The following is a 26,492-nucleotide window of genomic DNA, read 5'->3' as shown; positions in this document are numbered from 1 at the left end:
ACACATCTCTTCCTTTCTTGCTAACAGGATTCCAAACGGGTTTGGGTGATAAGATGCCCAGCCACGTGATATTTATTGGTCTGGGAGTTGGAGATGTAGGCAAGTTTGAGAGGGATATGCTGAGAATAATTTCCCTTCCTGATCAAAGGGAGCATGTAAGTAGAAACCCATTTTGCCCGTGCCTTTTATTTATTTATTTTTTGGTGAGAATGCTGTTGTGTCTTCAGCTGTGGCACCAATCTCACAACCACATGGACAGTAGTTGCCAACCCAGCAATGGTGACAGAAAAGTTGGGAGAAGTCTTTGGTAGCACTGCTGAATGGCCACTTCAATGCTGGCCCGTCCTACCTCTAGACTTCTAATTTGGTGAGATGCTAAGTACCTGCTTTTTGGGTTTTTTTTAAGTTTATTTGCAATTAATAGTGATTTTTAAGCCTTATATCCAATGAAGCCATTTTAAAAAGCACTATGTGGAATGGAAATTTAGATGTCTATTACGCTTTTCTTTAAAAAAAAAAACCTTAAGTTTCTGAATGAGCAAGATTCATTTTTGCAGGTAGAGGCCCTGCTTCTTCGTGATCTTCACCTTTAGATCTAGCAACCACAAGAGAAGAAGCTGGATATCTGTTTAGCTTTTGTTCATTCACAAATTCCAAGTCACCACAGATACTCAGCTCCTCAGAGGGAACATACTGCTCCGCAGCCGCAGCCGCAGTTGCACAACAAGTCCAGAGCAATACCTTCAGGGAGAGGACAAGAGTCACGGTTAAAATCCACCCGGAATAAGAGAGAGACATCTTAAAAAGTCATCACTTTCTCCGTCTTCAAGATAGTTCCTATGTGCTTGTGAACTTCTCGTTTGAAGATCTGAGGACATTTTGCTTAGTGACGGTTCTTTTGAAATTTTAGGCCTCCTGCTCCAACTGTGGTGCATACTGGACTTCTGGCTTCAACTGGAATATAACTGTTTTTCCATCATCAGCTTGAAAACAAAAAGTCCACGAAGAGGTTATGAAGCTCTGTGCAGAGCCTTTTATTATTTATTTATTTTTAAAAACAACAGAAACTTATTTCTCACAATTCTGGAGGCTGGAAGTCTGAGATTAGGGTACCAGCATTGTCAAATGAGGGCTCTCTTCTAGGTCGCAGACTTCTCACTGTATCTTTACATGGTGGGAGGGGCTGGGGAGTTCCGTGAGGTCTCTTAAGAATACTAATCCCATTCATGAGGGCCCCACCCTCAAGACTAAAGCACCTATCAAAGGCCCTACCTCCTAATACCATCACATTGGACATTCTTTTTTTTTTTTTAACTTTGTATTTTATATTGGAGTATAGTTCATGAACAATGTTGTGTTACTTTCATGTGAACAGCAAAGTGATTATTGAAGATCTTGTTTTTTCAGGAACAGGCCTTCTCACAGGTAAACTTGGAGTACCTTTTTGATTTTGGGGGTGGGCTGGGGCATCATTTTGGTGGATTTGTGCCAGGATGTAGTGGGATAGAGCTGGACTAAGGAGAGGTGGGCATCTGAAGCCTCCAGATGAGAAAAAATTCTCTGCATGAGGGCAAGTTAATTTTCAGGAAGCTTAGGGATTCAAAGTCAAGGAAAAACCATAACCTTCAAGTAGGCTGAGAATGAAAGATAAAACACAAAAGATCAGAAGTCTCTTATGGGAGAGCAGAAGCAAGAGTATGGGTCAAGTGAGAGAATTAATTGTATTTCCATGAAAAGAATAGGGTGTCCGAGGCTGGTAGCTATTGGATCCCTTCCTGCCCCCTAAGGAGTGTGTGATCCTGGCTTAAAAGCACAACATCATAGAGATAAATGAGTCCTGTTTCTAATGTCCCAGCATCTTTTCAATTCCCCTTTCCCTAAGCTCTGAACCACGGAAGGCATCTCGTGTTAAGAAGTGGATTTGTAGGCCTCTGAATAAAAAGTTGTGGTTTTCTACAGAATAGTTCCTATTCTAAAATCACCAGCCAAAGCAACATTCTGTTCAGAAAGTGGTAAAAATATGATTAGGGGCTTTTCATATATGTTGCTCTGTATAGTCAAGTTAAGAAGCCTTTTCTGAGAGCCTTTTAAGAGCTTGGCACTGGACCAGTTATCATCTTTCAGGAATAACAGTGTCATATTGTACAAGAACCTTGTAAAATCCATGCAAAAATATAGCAAAGGGCACAGTTTCTCTTTCTTTCCAGCTAGCTTTTCTCAAAAGCAACCTCTATCTATCAAAATCAGTAACATCTCTTTCTCTAATATATCATGAAATACCTATCTATGATGTTTCTCTTCCAACATGCAGACATCAATAAAGGGTTGGCCAACCTCTCTCAAGGAGAGTATTACAACATTCACTTAGAAACAATTTTATATATATATATATATATATATATATTTCATAGTCATTTGTCAAAGCTTCCTAAAACATCTGAATTTATGCAATAGCTACTGTATCAGTCAGGATTATTAAGTGGAAGCAACAGTAATAACTCTCATTTGAGCAGAACATTTGTTGAAAGGTTATTGAGCAGCTCTCAGAATCTCTGAAAATGGTTAGAATCTATGTAGCCAAGAACAATGTCCTAAATGACACTGAAGAACTTGTCTGGTCTAGACATCACTGCACTCTCTTGATCATGGGCACCACAGTATACTACGCAGACACCATCAACACTGGTCCATGACACTAGCTTTGGATACATGATGTAGGTTACTACTGATTCAGCCTTACCACTGACGCCACCCTCTGGAGAATAGACTCTACGCAGTTACCATCTTCTGCATTACTAACATATGATTCAAAGAGCAGCTTGGGTGCCTGTGATTGGAGGAGATTGGATTACATCCCTGAGCCTCAACTGCAAGGAAAGCCAGGAAAATGAGAATTTGGAATTTTCTATTTATTTAGTAGGAGATTATATTTGTCTCATTGGCTAGGAATTTCTGAAATAAGTATAGAGGGAAACATTTGGTCATGTCTGTAGAAATTTTTTTACTGTTATTCTCTGGCTGGAGTGTGAGGTTTCTGTTGACATACAGTGGGTAGAGGCCAGAGATGCTGCTAAACATCCTACAGTGCACAGGACAGGTCATGACAACAGACAATTATCAGTAGTGTCTTTGTTGAGAAATACTGCCCTTAATAGAAAAGGATTGCACATACACGTGGCCAAATGAATGACAAATAATCAGGCAGTAGATGGTTTGCCACCTTGGGAGTCTGGTTCAAAACCTGGGTAAAATTTGCAACTGACCCCGGTACAGAGAGGGAAAGGAGAGGTCGAAAAAAGAGGCAGACCACTCCATATTGGTAGGTGGCACATTTAATAAGCAAGGAAAGTTACATACAAGACTTGTCTTGGAGGGCCACAAAATGAGTAGATCTCTGCATCTACCCACTAGAATCTTGAAAGTTTATATAGCAGCCTTGATAAGTTCAGTCACGTATTCAGTCCAGATGGTCTCAACTACACATTGCTCTCTCAAGGCTGTATCTTTAAAATTGCTCCCACTATGAGAACAGTGGGCAGAACATACATTTCAAGGAAAGGAGAGGAGATAAAGAGCTGCTGATTGCCCAGGTCTAGCTTGTGGGTCAACCAGCGATCACGTCCTCTGGATGAACTCCTCCAACAGCAGTGACCAAAGCTCTTTTCTTTTCTTCCTTATTTGGTTTGTTTTTACAGTTTCCATGCTTTGCTTCAATTATACTTTTCTATATTTTGTGAGAGAAGACACATATGAAGCAGATGCAACAGATTCACTATCAACAAGGAAACATTTCAGAGAAGTCAATAACTTACCTGAGATAACACAGATAGTACGTGACAGAATCATGACTGAAACCCATAAAGGATTTCAAAGCTCATGTCTGTTCCACTCTGCCATGCTATTTTCTATTGTAATCTGGGACCACAGACAACACATTTATGACAAGATTTTTACGCTTTTGTAGAAAGTATAGATATAGCACACAACAAAATGGGAGTAAGTCCTAATTTCATTGATGTGCTATAACCATCTGAGTTGATAGTGTACTCAACCTCCATCCCACTCCTCCAGATTACTTAGGGATCTTACCAACCTGTTTCCAGAAGAACTTAAGACAAATGGAACTGGCAGTGATATATGTCTAATTAAATGAGTAGTTTTTACTCTCTCCTTAAGACAGGGCCTAGAAAGTAGAAGGATGCTAAAGCAGCAGTGACATTCCTGAATGGGGGTGTAGGAATATTATCCTCTCTCCTCTTTCCTCTCTCCACATTATGCTGTATCCGCTCCACACTTGCCTCCAAGGCAATAATATTTTCTGCTGAGCACAGCACTGCGGGTAGAGGATGTTCTCTCCAGCTCCAGAGAAATCCACTGCAGCCTGAGGCAAGCACTTGCATCAGCCCTAGTTGCAAGGTCTGGAGCAGGTGATTCAGATCTAGCCACGCACTTCAGATGTGCCTGCAGAAACAAGCAGAGGATCCCTTTGGAAACCCTTGTCTTATATAGTTTGTGTCAATTAGCCTTTGGCTTTGACACTAGCTATGAAGTCCATATAACATAGTGTATTGTTTTGGAGCAACCATCTTCAGGTGGCAGAAGAAATTTTCCAATCCTCCAGCCTCCAGGGAGCATATCTGAGCTCTGGCTCCAGAGACAAGGAGAGAGAACATAATCTTTGGACAAGAGTAAGCACTTGGATTTCTGGTCATATCTGGGGAAGCCTTCAGTAAGTTACAGACACTAGACTTTTTGATAAGATGAGAATGTGTGAATGCAAAGGTTGTGTTTCAGGAAATTTATTTACATACTATATTATACAGCAGGTTATTTCAGTTCTTATATGTTAATGCACTTAATTATCCAAAAGGTCCTATGAGAAAGATACTGTGTCATTCTGATTTCCAGTTTACAGAAGATATGGCTGAGGACTGGAGATATTAAATTATATGGCATTATTACATAGTAAGTAGTAGAGTTGTACCCAGGTCCATATAACTCCAAATCCTGGAGTCTCCAATACAACATTTATGCTGCAAATCAGCCTTTGCTTTTCTTCTTATAGGTGAGAGTATCACCAAGTTTTGTCTTTCCACGTTTTGCCATTTCACCTATGCATTATGGAAATGATCAATAACATGGGCTTCGCAGCTTCTCCAACTACAAGGGGGCACCCTTAAAACTCTGGGAAAGGACCTAATATATTAATAGAGGGAGAAAATCCAGGCTCCCAATCCTCCATCCTCCATCCTCCTCACTCCCACCAAAACTAGTGTTTTTTCAAAGTAAAGGTCATGACCTTTTAAAGGATCTTTAAACCAATTTAGTGATCCAAAACCAGCCTTAAAAAAGGAACTGGCTAAAACACAAGATATGAGAGCACATCATTCACATCCAGTAAGGGTAAAATTATGTGAAAAGCTTTTCCATTTTTGTAATATATAATGAGGGTTATTGTAAATATAAGTTGTATTTCTTACTGTGGGCCACGTGGGCAACAAGCCACCGGATGTGCTTGGAAGCTACAGTGAGACCCACAAATCACTACAACATTACCTGAGCTGAGGAGGGTGGGGTGGATGGTGTGAAGAAACTTTGTCATGGAGTCCACCACTTCAAAAGTACAGTGGTTGGGAAAAATAAACACACACATGCACACTCCTTCTCATCCAGTTCTTCTTGTCCTTTATCAGCTCTTCCCAGGACTTGGAGGAAGGGCTCTATAACTTGAGGAACCTAATATTTATTTAGCATCTATAGTGTTCCAGTTGCTTTACATGCATTACTCAACTTATCCTTTATAAGCCAGTATGGTGACTAGAATCGTCTGATCTCGGATAACAGCCTTAGTCTCTGTGGTAACTATGGTTTTCATCTACTTGGTAAATTCTCATTATTACCATTCTTCCAGTGATAGGCCTCCCCATCTGGAAACAGGAGTATACCTCCTTGGTCACAGTGACTGGGTGACTGGATAGGAAGGGAGGGAAGTGGTCCACCTTGGGGCAATTGGAGTCACTCACCTGGATTTTGTGCTGGAGCTGGCAGTGAAAACTCCTCCTTTATCATTGACTTTGAGTACTATGAATGTAATCCCAGAGCTGAGGGCAGTACTGGAAGAATGCAGGGAAAACATAAAAGGAGAACAAAGTTCTTTTGGTAGTGAGCTCTCTGTCCCAATCCTTGAGGTTTCTTTGCTGGTCTTGTTCTAGATTATGTGAGTCATCCAATATCTTTCCAATCAGTCACTAAATCCTTATGCCAGTAAAAAGTTGAGTTTTTATCAATTTCCACCTTGAAAGTCCTAACAGAGACTATGCAAGCCACTTGAATTTGAACCAGGTTTGCCTGACTTTAAAGTTTATGACTTTGCATTGGAATAATTCATAGTATCTTACATGTATCTAGGCTCCTGGAAATATTTTTTGGCCACCATCGTTTGTTCCTGGATAGCTATCTTTTCAAGTCTTTTATAGCCAGTCCATATCCTGTTTTAGACAATGAGGTGAATGATGTAATCCTTCCTTTCAAAACACTACGGAGAAAGAGGAATTTGGGGTCTGTAGAGAATGACTTATACTCAGAAAGACAGGCTAGTCGTGGGGCTAAGTGTGTGGGCTCTGGTGCTGGTATTCCTGGTTCCAGGTCCTGGCGCTTCAGGTTATTATGTGCGTAGACCTGATCAAATTACATCGCTTCTCTGTGCCTCATTTTGCTCTTCTATAAAGTGTAGGTAATTGTACCTATCAAGAATGTGCTGTGAAAATTAAATAATTAGCGCACAGAGACCATTCAGAATAGTGCCTACATATACTTAAGGAATGTTTGTTATTATTACTTTCTTGAAGTATTAATTTTCATCATTTTTTCTTTTACAAAGTGAAAAACTCTCTTCAGATAGAATCTTACCTAAAGTCCCAAAACAGAAATTAGATAACAGAGATGCTTTGGGAGGTAGGATGGGGTTCCTGGATGTCACTCAGTCTCAGCTCTCCTTTTATAGCATCTCTAATAGACAATATTTGAATTTATTGGACTTTTACTCAGTGCCACATTTTGTGCTGTTTGCCTGACTTTTTTCATGTAACAAGTACAATGGCCCTGTGGAGTAGGTATTATTGTCTCCATATAGAGATTTACTTATTTACAGGTGATGAAACTGAGGTTTTTTGAGGGTAACTTGCCAAGGGTCACAGAGTCAGTAACTGTCAAGACTGGAGCCAGATATGCCTGATATCCCTGAACCAAATGTTCTTAACCATCCCATCATGCTGCTTACCCTCAGGGCTCAGGAACTTGACTTTAAAATAAGCCACTTTTTTAGATGACTTGGGTTATCCTTGTATCTTGAAATGATGAATTGGTTGTACTCCTGGATTTTACGCAGGAATTAGTTTTAGAACACTTATTTTTTTATGTGAGTTCGGGAATTAAATTGAATTATATATTTATAGCATTAAATTATATTTAATTATAATTAAATGACTCAGCATTAGATTATATAAGGTGTGAATCCAAAGAACCTGGATCCATTGGGATGAGTATAAATATTAGGCCATGGAAGCCAGAGTAACACAAGCATAATTATAAAAAAGACTTAATTAACAAAGAAACAATAAAATGCTCAGACTAAGTTAGAAGACTATAATTTTATTGAATACTTATATTCTTTGGTTCAATGTTCAGCATCATAAAAATCACAGGAAGCTCCTGGAAAATCTTATATAAGAAAATTTCTACTTTCCTGAAAGCCAAAACCTTTGTGATATTTGATGTTGGGCAACCCTCTTCTCAGAGTAGATGTTTTCATGGCATTCCCCTTGATAATAATTTATCTCCTTTTTATAATGAATTCTTCAGCAGGAAGGAACTCCCTTAATCCCAGGGGCTGCCATCTTGTAGTCTCTTTCCCATTGACATCTGGAAACTTGTCAGAGGGAAGGCTCTGCTTTTTTCCTTTATGTATCCTTCCACTGCTACTTAGGTGGCAATAAAAAACTTCCAGACTTCGTGCATTTTAAAGATCACAAACCATATGACTATCTCCCATCTCCCTGACCAAGGCCTGAAAGGATAAAAGAAATTATTACAGGACCACGGACAGAGTCAAATAAGATCCTTATCTCGATTGGAACAAATGCCTTTGACCAAGAGACATAGATTACTTGAAAAGAGACAGCTAGTGAAATCAACACCATGATCTTATGTCCTTGCTCCTTTTGAGAAACTGCTGGGGCTGCCCCTTGGGTGAATCCAAATGGAAGCCAGAGGGTGCTGAAAGCTCTGATTTAGTCCATACAAATCAGCTTATAAAGGCAGAGGTCAAGAAGGAGATGGGTGGAGAGTAGACTGGATGAAGAAATGGTGACTGTCTAGTGTGGATGTGACTGCACACACACACATATACACATGCATACAAACCTAATGAAAATTCACTCCCTGCCAGTCATTAGTGCAAAATTGACTCCTTGGCTGCAATAAGGGAATTTTTAAATTATTAGTGGAGCTAGGCTAGGTGAAATGTTTCTTTTATTAAAATTTAGACTCATTGCAATTAGTTATAGCTCTAAATCAGCCAGGTAGAAAAATTGATACGTAAGCTAATTTACTTCTAGAAATTTGCAAATAATTGTATCAGATGAGATTGCAGAACAAAAATCCCAGTAGTCTCCCAGGAGACAATTTTTTTTTTTTTTTTTTTGCGGTACGCAGGCCTCTCACTGTTGTGGCTTCTCCCTCTGCGGAGCACAGGCTCAGGACGCGCAAGCTCAGCGGCCATGGCTCACGGGCCCGGCCCAGCCGCTCCGCGACATGTGGGATCCTCCCGGACCAGGGCACGAACCCGTGTCCCCTGCATCGGCAGGCAGACTTCTCAACCACTGCGCCACCAGGGAAGCCCCAGGAGGCAATTTTTGTAATGACATTATTAAGGCTGGCAGTCACTGGGAACAAGGGACTAGAGGAAATGATCAGAAATATAATAGCTCTCTAGCCCTTCAGCACAGATTATTTTCACAGCAAAGCATACCTTTTGCAGAGGCTGACACTACATTTCTATTCCACGTATTAACTTTACTGATCTACAGTGGGTCTAGCTGTATAGTGAACCATTGAATTCTTATCATGAGGAGAAATCCAGCTAATATAAATGCACTTCCAAGGGATTCAAGCACGTAATCCCTAAGGCTGAGAAAAATGTGTTCCTTTGTGGATAACATGTATATATAGCTTCAGGTTTGCATTGGAGTAGGTTTTCAAGGTTTTTGCTAAAGGGACCTAAGTTTCAGAAGTTACATAAAGTGAATTTGATTTCATCCCTGAAGCTTTTAACATTCTCAAATTAATAGATGTATAAATAACAAGGGGATTGTGCAAGAAGTGAAATAACTGACATTGCCCCTGTCTTTTAGGATCTTAGGGTCAGCTTGGTGGCTTGTTTGTTTGAGGTGGCTGTACTGTAGGGTATCAGCTTCCTGAAACCATGCCCCGGGAATCTCTTGGGCGGACACTGCACCTAGAAGAAAAAGAAATTTCAGCTCTGCCTTCTAGTACAGACTCCCAGCTCTCAGATAATATGAACATCTCTCCTGACTCCAGTCCCTGAAGGACATAACCCTTTTTGTTAAAACCAACAGCACAATACCTAGTCAGAGACAGGGAAGGAATTATTTGACCCTAGAGGACCTGATAGGAAAGTTCAAAAGAGAGGAAACAGGCATATGTTAGAATAGCACCCCAGCTTCCCAAGATCAACTTTCTTAGTCCATTCAGGCTGATAATAAAATACCACAGACTGGATAGCTTCGAAACAACACAAATTTATTTCTCACAGTTTTGGAAGCTGGAAGTCTGAGATCAAACATCTATTATGTTAAGTCATTATTTGTTGGGGTTTCAGCTGTTTATAGCTAAATAAATTCTTAACTTTCCATCAGTCTCTTAAGAGAGAAAGATCATTCTTCAAGTGATTAGGGGATTTAAAAAATCACAAAAGGATGATCATACACCCAAAATGGTCACTTCTACTAACTGTAAGAAACATTTCATTGATAAATATCAACGCAGTTGACAATTCCTATTAAAGATTGTGCATGTGTGTGTGCACACACATTGAAGGCTGTCTCAACCTCTCCCAGTTGATAAAAGATGACTATAGTAAGATCCTTGCCCAGGTATATTTTGGAAATTTCATTGATATGTGCATTTTTTGAATTAATGAGATGGTAATAAATAGAACTAGAATTTACTGAAACGAGTTAGAAATATCCAAGAAACCAGTTGGATCCTTGATGAGGAAGTAAGTAGAGGCATAATCCCTGGGTTTCTGGGAATGGAGAGAGAAAATCTAAAAATAATCTAATATTAGCCATGGATTTGAGGGTTACTTGTTTGTATACCCGTGTATCATGCCCTTGGCTGCTGTGATACATAACACAGTGAGGGACTTAGTCTGCTTGGGCTATAGAGTCATTTGAGTAATATAATTTTAATTAATTATATGTAAAAGTATATAATTTAATTAATTATGCCATTTCATTGACCTGTGCTAATGGCAAAAGCACCATTTCCCAAATAATAAATTAGTAATATAATGAATTATTGGACTATTTCTTTTTTTAATTTTTATTTTTAAATTATATATATTTGATTTACAATGTGTGATTAGACTATTTTAATCATTAGTGTATTTCAAATTATTTCTCTAACTTTTATTTACATTTTTGTTTTTTAATTAACAAATAACGAATGGCATATCTGCCAAGGATGTCTTAACTCTGTGTAGCTCAGATACTGCTAAGAATAACTGGGAATATGGGGAGAGGAATGATTCTCTTTAAGTACAGTTTGTGCCTTTTGTTTTGCCTTCTGTCTCCAAACGTGAGTATGTTCACAGGTAAGTATGCTTTTTCTACAGAATGAGTATGTGAAACCTACATCCCATGGCTCATGCCATCTTTACTTTGCCATTGTCTACCAAAGCTGTACTGTAAGGCTACTTTTTTGGTTTTGCCCAGTAGAAACTCAGGTATAGTATTCTGGTATTTATTGGTATTCTGGTAACAAATGACTAATGGAAATTGAATGCTTGAATGATAGTATTCTATTCCTTTAAGTGGTTTTAGTTGTTCACATCTTCAGTGTTTTAATGTAAAGCAGGAGAACAAAAAAAAAAAATGGAAAGAGGGAGAGAAAAATGAATTAATCAGGAGGGGAGAGCCAGTTTTATTCCTTCATGAGTAAGTAAACTTGGGAAACATAAGAAACTGAGCTTCAATATCCTCATCTGAGAAATGGAGAATATAATACTTCAGAGAGAATCGTTGTTTAGAAGAATTAATATCATGTGCGCAAGATGGAAAACTCACAATGGGTACTCAATAATTATTCATGTCCTTTCTCTTATGAGAGGATCAAAGCTAACACAGGCAGACAGTACTTAATCTCCTTTGGTTTTAGCTTCCTCAGCTACAGGAGGGCATATTCTAGGTGACCTAAAGTGACCCCATGCTCAGAGTCGCCACGCAGTATACGACCAGGCCTGAGACTATGGGGTTACTTCTATTCCATATGTAAAGTTTCTTTTAACGCTTTACCATTTCTTGGTTTGCATGACTAATACAACTTCTGGGAATATAAATGATTAAAGTGTAAGTCATGGTGATAACCTATGTCAGCAGCTACAGCAGTGATAACTAGAGAAAGAGAGGGAGAGAGGGAAAGAAAATGAGTAACACTGGACAATTAGAAAGGGGATTCGGAAATTTTCACTGAGTTCTCATGCTCTTTCTTCATGAATATACAGATATATTTAATTGCAATCTTCTCTGTATTTTAATCTTTTTATTTCAGAAACCTTGGCTAATCTTTGTATATCACTTTCTATTTCCATAGGTGTAAGAGTCTCTTCACAAAGTTGTGGGAGTGGATATTCTTTTTTTTTTTTTTTTTGCCTCTCACTGTTGTGGGCCTCTCACTGTTGTGGCCTCTCCCGTTGCGGAGCACAGGCTCCGGACGCGCAGGCTCAGCGGCCATGGCTCACGGGCCCAGCCGCTCCGCGGCATGTGGGATCTTCCTGGACCGGGGCACGAACCCGTTTCCCTTGCATCGGCAGGCGGACTCTCAACCACTGAGCCACCAGGGAAGCCCACTATGCAATCTTTTAAAAGCTGTTTTTTTGCCAAAGCTCAACTGTGAAAATAAATTATTCAGATTTGCAATGTATGCTGATGTGTTTAAATGATTCAAGACTTCAGCCCAGCCTTGTAAGCCATTAGCAAGTTTATTTTACATTATATAACTATATCTATATGTCTTTAAGCGTTTAAATTTCTAACTCTTCTGAACTTAATAGTCTTGTTGGCAACTAGACTTCTGCAGATTATTACGTCTCTGTCTTCAAAACAGAAAATGTCTATATATTTCAAACTAAACTCCAGCTTTTTCAAAATGCCATCAGCCAAAGATCACATCCACAGCACATTAAAATACAAAGGTCTATAAAGCTGAGATAGATTCATTTGGGACAAAGGATCTATTTCTCACACCAAGGGTTAACTTGAATTTAATTCCTACAATATATGAAAATTTAATCTTTCAAAGATTCATAAAACATTTAAACATATACTTTTTAAAAATAAATTTATTTATTTATTTATTTTTGGCTGCACTGAGTCTTCGTTGCTGCACATGGGCTTTCTCTAGTTGCAGAGAGCAGGAGCTCTTTGTTGCGGTGCACAGGCTTCTCATTACGGTGGCTTCTCTTGTGGCGGAGCATGGGCTCTAGGCTCATGGGCTTCAGTAGTTGTGGTGCACGGGCTTAGTTGCTCTGCAGCATGTGGGATCTTCCCAGACCAGGGCTCGAACCCATGGCCCCTGCATTGGCAGGTGGATTCTCAACCACTGCACCACGAGGGAAGTCCTAAACATATACTTTTTAAATTTTAACTTTTTTGGCATCTTGAGACTTAAAATAGCTCCCAAATTTTCAGTTTTGTGTTGCATAATGTTTCAGGTTAGAACGGAATCAACATTTGACATTATCCTATTAAAAAAAAAGAAATCACGGTTCTTATTTGTAATAACATGTCCCCCAAAAGATGTTTTTTTCTTGTTGTTTTGTTTCTGTTTTACCTGAATGGATCAAGCCATTGACTTGACGACTTCAGGAAAGAGACCATAGAAGCTATAACTGATGTTCTGTATGTACAAATCTCTGTTAGGAGTAACACACACACACACACACACACACACACACACACAAGATATTTAATAATTTTGTTTTTCTTTAACTGAAAAAAGTTACATGACAGGAATAGAGTTAGCAGATTAAAGTATGACAAATATTTGAAACATCTGGGACATACTTAAACTAAAAAATTATTCGTTGTTAACTTTATTTGCTGAATCTGACAACCCTAGTCAAAAAGAAATTTGTGATCTTGAAATTAGTGAATGAACAATCTCTTCCAGTAAACTCAGATATTTGAAATTTAAGTACACAAATTAAACCAGCCTTTCTATGTTTTAATTATAATTTCTTACAATTCTTCCTGCCTTCCCCCTACTGCTCAGTGAAGAGTTTAAAAAAAAAAAAGTGTATTCAAGAAGAGCATTTATTTTGTAAGAGTATTTAATAGTTAAGAAAAGGCAAATAATTTGAGACCACATGGCATTTACAATGTAAAAATTAAACATCTGGGGCTTCCCTGGTGGCGCAGTGGTTGAGAGTCCACCTGCCGATGCAGGGGACACGGATTCGTGCCCCGGTCCGGGAAGATCCCACATGCCGCGGAGCGGCTAGGCCCGTGAGCCATGGCCGCTGAGCCTGTGCGTCCGGAGCCTGTGCTCCGCAACGGGAGAGGCCACAACAGTGAGAGGCCCGTGTACCGAAAAAAAAAAAAAAATTAAACATCTGTTGCAGTCCAGTGAATAGCAAATTATAGAATGTGTCTCTAAAACTATGAAAAATACTGTCTTTTCTCTCAACTTTATTTTAAATATATGCATTTTCAGAAGTAATATCATGCCATCATCTTTAATTTCATTCTGTAATTTTGTAAATATAAAGTATATTTACACTTCCTTTAGAATGTGTCTCTTCATAGCTACTTCCTTTATTTCCCCTCATTGCTCTAATCATGAATCCTTTTCCTTTACAGTAATTCCCCTATGAACAAATGAGTTCCATTCTGAGAGCAAGTTCATAAGTCCAATTTGTTCGTAAGTCCAACAAAGTTAGCCTAGGTACCCAACTAACACAATCGGCTATAGAGTACTGTACTGTTATAGGTTTATAATACTTTTCACACAAATAATACATAAAAAACAAACAAAAAATAAAGAAAACTTTTAATCTTATAGTACAGTACCTTGAAAAGTACAGTAGTACAGTACAACAGCTGGCATACAGGGGCTGGCATCGAGTGAACAGGCAAGAAGAGAGTTACTGACTGGAGGAGGGAGAGGAGGTGGGAGATAGTAGAGCTGAGGGATCCTCAGCAATAGGAGATGGAGGGCAAGCTGCAATTTCACTCACACCTGACGTTGATGGCACGGGGTCTGGTTCCTTGCTGGATTCAATTCTCTCTACTCCCTTGGACAAATGATTCAGTGATGTCTGGGTAGCAGCTCTTTTTTTCTCAACATAGATGACACGGTAGCACTGGATTTCGTTCTGAACTGCTGCTGCAACCTTCGTGTACCGTTCTGTGTTTGCATCCTGTGCCTCAAAAACTAGCAGTGCCTCCTCAAATAAAGAAAATCCTCTTGCCATTTCTTGCATCGTGAATTTCTCTGGTTCTTCAGTTACTTCTTCCTCTTGTCCCTCTTCATCCTTTCTCTGGGCCTCCAATTCCATCAGGTCTTCATTAGTAAGCTCCTCGTGTTGCACAGCAAGGAGTTCAATGCAGTCGTCCTCTTGCAGATCTACCTCCAGCTTCTCGCTGAGGATCACTAAGTTGCTGAAGATCTCTTTGGACTCCTCATCCATCTTCTCAATCCACAAAAATTGTGAACAAACTGTGGCTAAATGTTCTTCCAAACCCCATTCATGGTGACGGCCATAACCTCACACTAAGCAAAGTCAATGTTTTTATGGCCTTGTAGATGTTATAGTCCTTCCAAAATTGTTGTAAGGTTGTTCCTGATTCATCACTCGCTTTTGCAGCCTGACGAAAAGTGTGATGTAAATAATATTTCTTGAAAGTTGCTATAACTCCCTGGTCCATAGGTTAGATGAGCAACGTAGTATTTGGTGGCAGATGCACTACTTTGACACTGGGATGAAAGTCGTCCATGAATCAGGGGTGGCCCAGAGCATTGTAGAGCAGCAAAAGAATGTTGAATGGGACATCCTTCTCTCCAAGCTATATTTCTCTACCTCTAGGATAAAGTGGTGGAGAAACCAGTCCTGGAAAATGGCCTGTGTAACCCAGGCTTTGGGGTTACTCTTCCACACAACAGGAAGAAAGCCCTTGGTTATGTTTTTAAGGGCTCTTGGGTTCTCTGAATGATAAACTAAGAGAGGCCTCAGCTTCATCGCCGGAAGCATTGCCACCAGACAACAGAGTTAGCCTATCCTTTGCTGCTTTATAGCTTGGCATCAACTTTTCCTCCTTACTGATGTAACTTCGGTCTGGCATCCTCTTCCAGTATGGTTCTGTCTCATCCACATTAAAAACCTTCTCAGGTAAATACCTGCTGCCTCCCTACTTACTTTTACATTGTGAAGTTTGGAGGTAGCCTTGAACCAATGAAACCAGCTATGGCTGGCATTAAAAATGTGCCCTCTGATTCTTCACCGTGTTTCTTCTTCAAGTCTTCATAAAGCCTTTTGGCTTTCTCTTGAATCAGCATTAAGCTGAGCGGGACTCGACACCAATGTGGATCATGCATCCACACATTGAGGTGTTTCTCCATCTCCTCTGTCACTTTTCCATGCTTCTTCCCTATTATTATTGACATCATCAGCACAACAGACTTCACATGTTCCATGATTTTGTCCTTGTCCTTTAGAATCATGCCGATGGTTGATTCATGTTATAAAAACGTCTACCATCTTTTCACCTCACTCCACTCTCTCAATTATTTTCACTTTCGTTCCATCGTAATCACACGTGCTTCTTAGCAGTACCAGCTGCATCACCGCTGCTTTTACGCTTGCTTCCAGACATCCTGGGCTTGAAATAAACATACTGTACTACTGTACTCTATACAGTACTGTACAGTAAAGTACACAAAAGCACAAGGACTCGTAGAGGATGCATGTATGTGACAATGTACACCAGACACATGAACTAACTTATGTTGATTGGACACGTGAATGTACATTTGCATCTTGAAAGTTCACAACTTGAAGGTTCGTATGTAGGGGACTTAGTGTATTTGGATTAGCCTTCCTTCCTACCTTTATGCTTGTAGCCTCTTCTTTCTCAAGTATATTCTTTTAAATTACTGTAGTTAATCTTCCTGAAGACATATTTATCATTCTCCTTCTCCAACTCATAATCTTCAGTGGTTTCCTAGGTCCTTCCTAGCTTCTCTTCAAATTATACCATCTTCCAAACAATTTTGACTTTTCAGTACTCGAGCAATATTATTTCCAGTTGCTCCACAAGACACATTATTCTCTTCCTTCCTGCAGTGCTGGTTTTAATCTCCATTCAGTTCCATATCTAGTGTAGGTGTCATGGTTCAGGAACCCCTTGCTGAAGGACTGTTTGAGATCTTGCAGCATCTGCTGAAGAACATGAATAAACAAACAACATTAGGAATTAGCAGGAAGGTATGAGAATAGAATCTACTTGTGATATTTTTAGTCTACTTACTTCAGGTAAATTGACTTGTCTTTTTGTCTTCACTCAGGATTTTGTTCATTTCTTCCATGACCACTCTTCCCACCTTTCTAGACTCTACTGATAATATCCTAGAACAAAGTTTGAATTTTAATTTTTCCTTTCCTAGCACTCCTCCCTTTTCAGTAAATTCTAACAAGGCTTGCGATTTGTAACAATCAACTCAAAGTTTAATAATGTTAAATATTTCCCTCTCCTCTGTCTCCACCTACTCTATCCCTTGATAGTTTCCTTTGGCCTTAGTTCCAGCTCTTTCCACTTTTCTTGCTGTCATCCTAAACAGAACAGCACTTTTTTGTTTGTTTGTATGGAATCACTCTACAAAACTTAAAGAAAAACATTATAATTATATGACACTCTCAGTACATAGAGTTGTGCTGTGGTCCCTGATGCAGTGTTTTGAGATGTCTGAGATGGTAACTAGAAGGTAACTAGGTAACTGACCTTCCAGTGACAAACACTTTTATTTATTCTTTAAGAAATATTTATTAATGATCTTCTTTTTTTCCATTTAGATGTTCTTTATTTTCTCTTTGCAATCTTTTTTAGTGAGCAGGTCATTCACATCTATCATTAAATATATTCATAAATATTTTGATGTTATTGTAAATGAGGATGTTTTAACATTTCACCTTCTAATTGCCCATTGCTAGTATAGAAATATAATTGAAATAAAATGCAAAATGATTGGAAAGAAAAAAATTAGTCATTATTGCAGATGACATGATCATGTATAGAAAACCCAAGAGGATCTTCAAAAGGCCACAAATTACTGGAACTAGTAAGTGAATTTTATAAGGACACAGGATATAAGGTCAATATAAAATTAATTATTAATGATCTTCTGTTGTCAGGCTTTTTGGATTTATCAGTGAAGAAAACAGACAACCATATATGCACTTCGGTAATTAAAGGTAGTGTAGCTCACCTACCAGCTGTGGCTCTCCCTGGAGTACTCTCATCTCCAAGTAGCAACATTTACTTGCTCAGGGAATGCAATCAGAGCCCTGCTGATACAAATAGACCTGTGTATCTGAAGGTCACAAGCATGGGTGATACCAATTTACCCTGTCTTACTCCCTACACATCAATGCTCAATGTGTATTTTAAGATAGAGTCCAGTGAGATGCAGTAGTAACTTATCTTTTTTGTATCAAAGTGGAAACTACGTACTCAGAGAGGTTAATTAGCCCAAGTTCATTTTGCCACTTCTGTCATATTGGACATTTAGACCCAGCTCTGCTAACTCAAAATTGCATACACTTTTTCCTCAGTTGTTTACCCTTTGCAAACAACTGTGTTTTCAGCGGTTCATTTTTTGATTTAGCTATTTAGTTTTATCTTTCTAAATATGTTATAAAGCTGGCAAGGACAGGGATTGTGTCACATATTTTTACACGATTCATAGATACTTTTTGACAGATGAGAATATAGCAGCTCCTCATGAGTACATATGATTATCCTGATCTCGGAGAAACAGCAGTGAGTGGTGGCATGAAGCGAGATCTTGATTCCCTGCCCAGGAATTGAACCTGGGTAGCCTGGATGAAAACCAGGAATCCTAGCCACCATACCCCCTCGCTCTTGCCCCAGTGAAAAATGCATTTCTCACAGACACAAAAGCTGTAAAAACAAGTACAAAATTTATTATTAGGGACATAGCACAACAATAAGTGGGAGAGTTCACAGAGGACAGTTTGTTCAGTTAAGATAGAAGCAAGGCAGAGATGCACACCTGGGTGTGGGCGTCCTCCCCAATGAGAAGGACTGCAGTAAAGAGGCGGTTGAATCATTTATATAGGGCAGTTCTTCCAGGTCTTTGTTTACCTTTGGTCAATTATCTGGTTTCTTTTTCCACACCTGATCTGCCCTGGGACCCTGCCCAACATGCGTGCGCAACTTTTTTCAAGATGGATTACAGCCCAGAGGTCTACGGGACAGCCTTAGCATCACATACTATGGGGTGGTGCCCCCTCCTCTTGACCCCCAGGAGCCTTTCTGCACATGTGCAATGTTTTCCTTGTCCCAAGGATGGGAAATGTATGACCTCTTGATCTTTTAACAGGGTTTAACCCCTCTCTGTCCCTGCCATAAGTGTCCAATGTCCGGTTATCTACCCTATTCCTGTTGTTTCTTATATCGAAGTGCAGATCTTGAAATATAGACAGGAGTTTGGTCATAAATATGTAGTCCAGAGATCATTTGTCTCTTGCCTCAGGAAATGTAAACAGGGGGCTGGTAATGAATGTCCTGCCTGGATCCCATCTTCTTCTCACCTCAGGAAGTGTGAACAGGAGGCAAGTTGTAAATGTCTAGCCTGGAGCCCATCTATCTCTTTAAAAATCTTTCTGAATTTTTAAAACAGAGAATGTTTTTAGGGCATAGAAATTATGCTTAGGTGACAGTGGAAGTTTGTGTATTTTGTGTTAAATATCAAAGGTAAATCTTCAAAAGACAGATGCTACCATTGCTCTGCTATCTCCCTTTCCATTAACCAGCACATTTGGATTGCAAACAGATGTTCACTGAACAAAAAGCTACTCACATATACAATTACCAATTCTGTATGCACCAGTGAATGCTCCAACTACACAAAATGTTGGCTAAATATGTTCAATTTCATTGAACTGTATTTTCTCTAAGGGACTGGATACCTTGATCTTGCTGGTATGTAGTAAGTAGATAAAGTGCTTCTAATTTGTCTCTTGGATTGACCTAAAACTGTAACCTATTTGCAAAAATAGAGGATAAATCTGCTGAAGACTCATGGACATACGTTCACTGCATCTCATAGGTAGACACAGAACTTCCTCTCTATATTAGGGAGAGAGTACAGTTGTAGCCAGGAATTTCATTTGCACCTCCTACCTACTATGGTGTTTTTCCTTAATGAATAGAACAGTTTTAGGACACTCGGGGCAGAAAATGGAAAGCATCAATTCACCTATTAATTCTGAGTCTCTTAACCTAGCCAAAGAGTCACTGGAAAACAATTAGTCTTGGCAGTCATTTCACAGCTTTTGTGTAAGACCTAAAATTTAACATAAATTATAATGTTTAACCATTTCTTATAAAATTTTGGATGTTAACAATTTAGAGAAAACCCAGTTATAACAATATACATTAGTAAGCTTTAGGGAAGAAGTGAGCCTAAATTCAATAGTTTAAAATTTGGACTCATGTCTGTTAGTATTAAATAGTATATATTTAACAATTAAAAAAATACTTTACAAAAGAGTTTATTCAGAGCTGACTAACTGTAGGCAGACATGAAATACTCTCAAAGCACCTAGACTGAAAACAGTTGAACATAGACATGTTTTTGGAGTCAGTTTTGATATTGACTTGGTATTTTTGAACCAATTTGCATATGACAGTGTGCCAGAATGTTACAACCTTTCAGAAAGAAAAGTAAGGCATTTCCCTGACATTCAGTGAATGAACTAATCAATTTTGTTAGTTGCAATAATTCCAAAGTTATTACCTGAAAATAGCCAATTACTGTAAACGTTAAGTTCTCAGAAAATATTAAGCTTTGGTTGTATTTTAGTTTGACACAAAACAATACACAGCCTGGTTGGTAACTGATAAGATCTAGAGAACAGTTTGGAATGTTCTGAAAAAGGAATTGGCTAGTAGACCCATAGCTGCTTTAAACAGAACCTCTGATAGAGTAGAGTGGTGGTTATCAGGGGCTGAGGAGCAGGGCAAATGGGGAGATGTTGGTCAAAGAGTATAAACTTTCAGTTAGAAGGTGAATCAGTTTTGGGAATCTAATGCACAGCATGGTGACCATAGTTAACAATACTGTTATATACTTGAAACTATATATATATACACACATATATATATACACACTATATATACATATATATAACTGTATCTACTGTTATACATTTGAAAGTTGCTAAAAGAGTAGATTTCAAATATTCTCACCACAAAAAAATGGTAATTATGTGAAGTGACAGAGACATTAGATAATGCTATGGTGGTCATCAATTCATAGTATGTAAGTGTATCAAAGTAACATGCTGTCTACCTTGCAATAAATGAATAAATGAATGAATGAAGAAAGAAAACCACTGATAAAAATGTTTTTTTCGTTAGAAATGATAACACTAAGAAAAGAAATTTACCTATTACTTTTGTTTGGAAATATAGATTCAAATACCTCCCTTTAAAAAAAGAACACTATTATAGAAATGTTTTGTATTTAGAGAAAAATTGCAAAGACAGTACAGAGAGTTCCTATGTACCACACCTAGTTTCTCTTATTATTAAGACTTTATATATGGTACATACTATGAACCATAATATGAAACATACTATATACCATAATGTGGTACATTTCCTGAAATTAATGAACCAACTTGACACATTACTATTAACTAAAGTCTACATATTATTTATATTTCTTTAGTGTTTACCTAATGTCTCTTTTATGTCTCAGGATGCTATCCAGGATACCACATTACATTTAGTTTTCATTTCTTCTTAGGCTCCTCTTGACTGTGACAGTTTCTCAGACTTTCCTTGCTTTTAATGACCTTGATAATATTGAGGAGTACTGGCCAGGTATATTGCAGAATGTTCTCATTTGGAATTTGTTCACTGCTCCTCTCATGGTTAGACGGGTTATATATTTTGGGGAGGAAGACCACGGGGTAAAGTGCCTTTCTCATCACATCATGTCATGGGTATATGCTCTCAAAATGATGTATCACTATTGATATTAACCTTAATCATCTGGCTGAGGTAGTTTGTATCAGGTTTCTTCCCTTTCCATTCTGTAATCTTTGGGAGGAATCCTTTCTGCATAACCCACACTTTGAGAGAGCGGAGTTATGCTATATCTCTTTGAGGGTGGAGGATCTACATGAATTATTTGGAATTTTTATGCACAGGAGATTTGTCTATTCTCACCTACATATTTAGTTACTTAATCATTGTCAAAATCTGTAGGGCAGGTCAGCAGGCTGGAGACCTAGGGAAGTGTTGATGTAGCTTGAGTCTGGATGTAGTATTCCCTCTTCTTGAGGGGACCTCAGTCTCTTTCCCTTAAGGCCTTCAACTGATTGTATAATACCCACCCACATTATGGAGGGTAATCTGCTTTGCTCAGTGTACTGATTTAAACGTTAATCTCAACTAAAAAAACATCACCTTCATAGCAACATCTACACTTCTCCCTGACCCAGGAGATACTCACTCTCGTGCTAGTTCACACTCAGCCTCCAGCAGTTTCTCAAAATCACCCTTTAAGTGATCCTACCTGTTTAGGATTCCAGTAGCTTCTGCTCCATTTAAATAGACATTGGTTTTGTCCCCGTGGATGAACTCATCTCTCCATATTTTAGGTGGCAATTTGCCCCATAACTCACTTCTCTGATGAGTCCAAGAAACATCACTAATTTCTAGTTTGTTCAGATTTGTTGTTGTTATTAAGAACAGTAATAATAACTGTTAAACACATTATAAGTTGAAAATTAAACTGAATGCATAAGGCCATTTTTTTCTCTGCAAAACCCTTCAAAGAGTTTGTAGTCACAGTTAGAAAAATAAATTATGTTTTCATATTAGTTGATTCTTCAGAATGCCATGTTATTTGCAGAAATAAAGTAGAAAAAAAAAGGAAATAAAAAAGTTGTTGGGTTGTGTAAAACAGACATCCATGCTTGAAGTTGGGAGTAAAAACATTATTGAATATCTCTGTCAATACATAAATTAAATACAAAAACAACAGCAGCAATAGAAATCTTTGAGAATGTAAATCTCATAACAAAACAAAACAAATAAAAATGCATTTGTAGGGCTTCCCTGGTGCTGCAGTGGTTCAGAGTCCGCCCGCCAATGCAGGGCACGCGGGTTCGTGCCCCGGTCCGGGAAGATCCCACATGCCGCGGAACGGCTGGGCCCGTGAGCCATGGCCGCTGAGCCTGCGCGTCCGGAGCCTGTGCTCTGCAACGGGAGAGGCCACAGCAGTGAGAGGCCCGCGTACTGCAAAAAAAAAAAAAAAAAAGCATTTGTATTTTGATCAGACAAAACAGAACTTAAGGCAAAAAGCATAATTAGGGATAAAGAGGAATGCTGCATAATGGTAAAACAAAAATAATAGTTTGAAACTGCATTTTATAAGCATACACCAAGCCCTGTGGGTGAGGGACAAGCAGGACTGGAAGCTCAAGATCAAGGCCAGCTTTATGGATTTATGATCTGTGCAATTGCCCAAGGTCCCACATTCAGAAGAGCAGCATGCTTGATTTAATGCTCTGTTGTCACCATTTTGAAATTCTTGTAATTTTTGAACTAAGGGTTTCCTGTAGCCGTTTAGCACTGGGCCCTGCACATTGTGTAGCCAGTCCTGCTCAGAATGCCTGGCCCAGGATCAAGGATATCTTCTTCTTCTTCAGTGGGCGGGATTGTACCGAACTTAATTTCTCAAGGAACCTGGTAATAGCTTTTCCCTAACAGCCTAAGTCAATTTTCTTTCCAAGTTACCAGCTGCGGTTACTGGTATTCTCATTCATTCTCTGCTTAATTGTCTTCCATACTCATGCAGCTTGGAACCTTACTCCTGTCTGTTTATATCTCACATCCAAGTCTGTTTCTCACCTACATTGTACAAAGGTAGAGTAAGAGAGGGGCAAGATACTTCGTGTAGAGAATGTCTGCTTCATGTGTCCAGCAGCACACTGACCCTCACATCCCTCTTGAAGGAAAGATGAGAAATATGGGTACCACATGCCTCTTCATGCTGACCCTTGGATTTCACACTTTCCCAGTGGAGCTTACTTCTATACTTATTTCATGAGATGTCATGAAATTCACTGTCTGATACCTCCCAACAGTCTTGGAAGTCCATAAAGTAAACATGGACAGAATTATAAGAAGAAAATTAGAAACCCACATCAGATAAGATATGTATTACCTCTCCCATTAATGAATGGATATAGCAGATTGAACATTTGTTAATTGAACAACCTAATTAACAAAACTTATCTATTGTACACTCACACAGCATTTCCCTAAAACAATCAATTTATCTGCTCTTCTTTACAGAAAAAAAAGTACTTTTTCTAAAACTTGTCTATTTATACTTCCTTCTGTCCCGATTTTTCATTCTCTCTTCAATCCAATTCATTATATCTTCTCTACATTCCACTAAAATGCTCTTTTCACTGTCAAAAAATGAACAACTGTGTTGTCAAACCTAATAGATTCCTTTCCTCTCTCCATTTGTCTGGACCTCAGAGTTGACCATACCTTCCTTCTTGATATACTCTCTACTCACGGCTTCACTAATAGAGTTGGATCCTCAGCCCTCTTTTCTTCTCTATCCATATTCTCTGCCAAAGGGATCTAATTAATTCTTATAGTTTTAAAACCTGGCCATTTGGCATCTCTATAATAATTAAGTATGGAAGTCAAAAAGAAAAGATATGGAGCTGGATTGCCTGGATTGAGATCCCAGTACTGTCACTTAAAGCCCATCTGACCTTGGACAAGTTATTTCACCTCTTTTATCTCAGGTTCCTCATCTGTAAAATGGGAATAATATTAACTACCTTATTGTATTATTAAAATGATTAAACTCATTAATAGATGTAAAGTGCTAAAAATAGGGCCCAAAATATAATGAAGGATATTTTTAAAGATATTTTCATTGTAAAATTATAATTCTAATACAAATAGAAAGTGAACATGTATCAAACACTTTATTCAACTCATCAGTCAATGAAAGAACTAGTTGGATGTCATAATGATTCAAAGGAGAATTCGAAGACAAAGAAGATATTTAAGCCAACTAATTAGTAGACCAGTAAAAATATCTCTCTGAAATCTAAATATTCAGAAGGAACCAGCCATTTGAATATCCAGGAAAGTGATGTCTTCCAGGCACAGGGAACAGCAAATGTAAAAGACCTGAGTGGGGAATGAGTTTAGAGGATTCTATGATCAGAAAAAACGGTAGTATAGGTAGAGTGTAGTAAGTGATGAGAGAATGGGAAGGAGATAATGTCAGATATAGTAAGCAATAGACCACTCAGATCCTTAAATACCTTGGTGAGGGAGTCTAGGTTTTATTCAGAAAGCAATGGCAAAATATTGGAAAATTTTAAGGGGGGGTGGGGTGTGTGTGATGATTTTGAGAAAATAGACACTGTTATTTTAATTGCCTAGTTGTGACACTTAAAAATTAAGTTAATTATTGACATGATTTAAAGGCATTTTTATACATATTAATGGAATGTGAAGAGATAGTTACCAAAAGCACATATACATTAGTACCCAAGATCAGTGGTTCAAAGGAAAATATGTCTGTCTGTGGATTAGAAGATCCTAGGTTAACTTACCTGGAATACTTTTGTGGGCTAGAGAGGCAGTAGGTACCGTGATTAGGAGTTCCTGCTTTAAAGCAAAAAGACCTGTGTTCAAGTTTCTGCTCTAATCCTTTTGGAGCAGGTTACTTAACCTCTTGAAGCTTCACTTTTTTAACCTTTAAATAATAGTAATAACATCTATCCTAGAATGTTTTGTCAGCATTAAATTGAGGGCTGAATGACAAATATTCTGGGCTTAACACAGTAATTAACATGTTAAAAGACCTCAGTAAAAGTAGGCTATTATTCTCGAAACCCAGTCGTCACTGAGGTTACTTGTGTTTTAAACACCAGCCCAGACCACGTAATAAAGGCAATATCTGTCTAAATTATTCTAGGGAAAATTAAAGTGGCTTGCATTTCTCCTTGTCACCTTGGATGCCAAGGTACTGGTTCTACTGACTGAATGCTGTTTATGGATGATTTTGCCATCTCAGTGGTACTCTGGTTGTTCCACCTGCTAGCACTTTAATCCCACCATTCCCCAATGTATTTACAGCACTAATCAAGCAGGGCAGGTAATGATGCATTAACAAATACACCCTGAAGTCACAGTGTTTTCATACAATGAAGGCTTAAAGACAATTGTGGTTCAAGTAGCTCCTCTTTCCTGCAGCAACACTGTCTGGATCACATGGTTTCCAGAGCTGCTGTGTAATTGGGAATGATAACTGGGGTATTTGTATTGCCTGTTTCAAAGAGTTAAGCCTTAAACTTATATTGTATCTCTACAACATAAGAACATAAAATTGGATATGGGATATCCAAGTTCTTAAATGGCCTTCCTTATTCATATTGAGATTCCCTACACCAATCCCATCCTTAACTTCTGCCAAGATACTGGTCTCTTCTTTTGTCTCTCCATCCAGGGTTCCTAATATTCTTACTCTTCTCCAACATACAAACATCCTTACATCCTTTAAAAAAGAACAAAAAACAAACTCACATCTCTGCCTTACTGGCCATGCCTTGAGGTCTGCATATGTGTTTTGCTTAAAAAAGGAAGCTATCTGTACTATGGAGAATATTAGCCATTATTTCAGCAGTAGAAGGAGATGCAATTAGATGGATTGTCTTATTTTCTCTTCCAAATGTACTAATATTTTAGAACCTCTTTTGCTTATGTAGGAATATAAAACTGAAGTCAATTATTACTTTGATAAATCCGGTTTCAACTGTGTAATATTTTTTTCAGGGACATTATGCAATTCAAGATATGCTAAATAAGGATTCTGAAAGCAAAATATAATAAATATAA

General features: G+C 38.5%; 1 pseudogene; it reads right to left on the bottom strand.

Moving 5' to 3' along the window:
* Positions 1-508: 508 nt before the first annotated feature.
* On the bottom strand, positions 509-3,846 carry LOC132526480 (transmembrane protein 59-like; annotated as a pseudogene).
* Positions 3,847-26,492: the final 22,646 nt, after the last annotated feature.

This window comes from Lagenorhynchus albirostris, chromosome 9, assembly GCF_949774975.1.
Source record: "Lagenorhynchus albirostris chromosome 9, mLagAlb1.1, whole genome shotgun sequence".
NCBI lineage: Eukaryota > Metazoa > Chordata > Mammalia > Artiodactyla > Delphinidae > Lagenorhynchus > Lagenorhynchus albirostris.
This window is presented reverse-complemented; position numbering and strand designations above follow the sequence as displayed.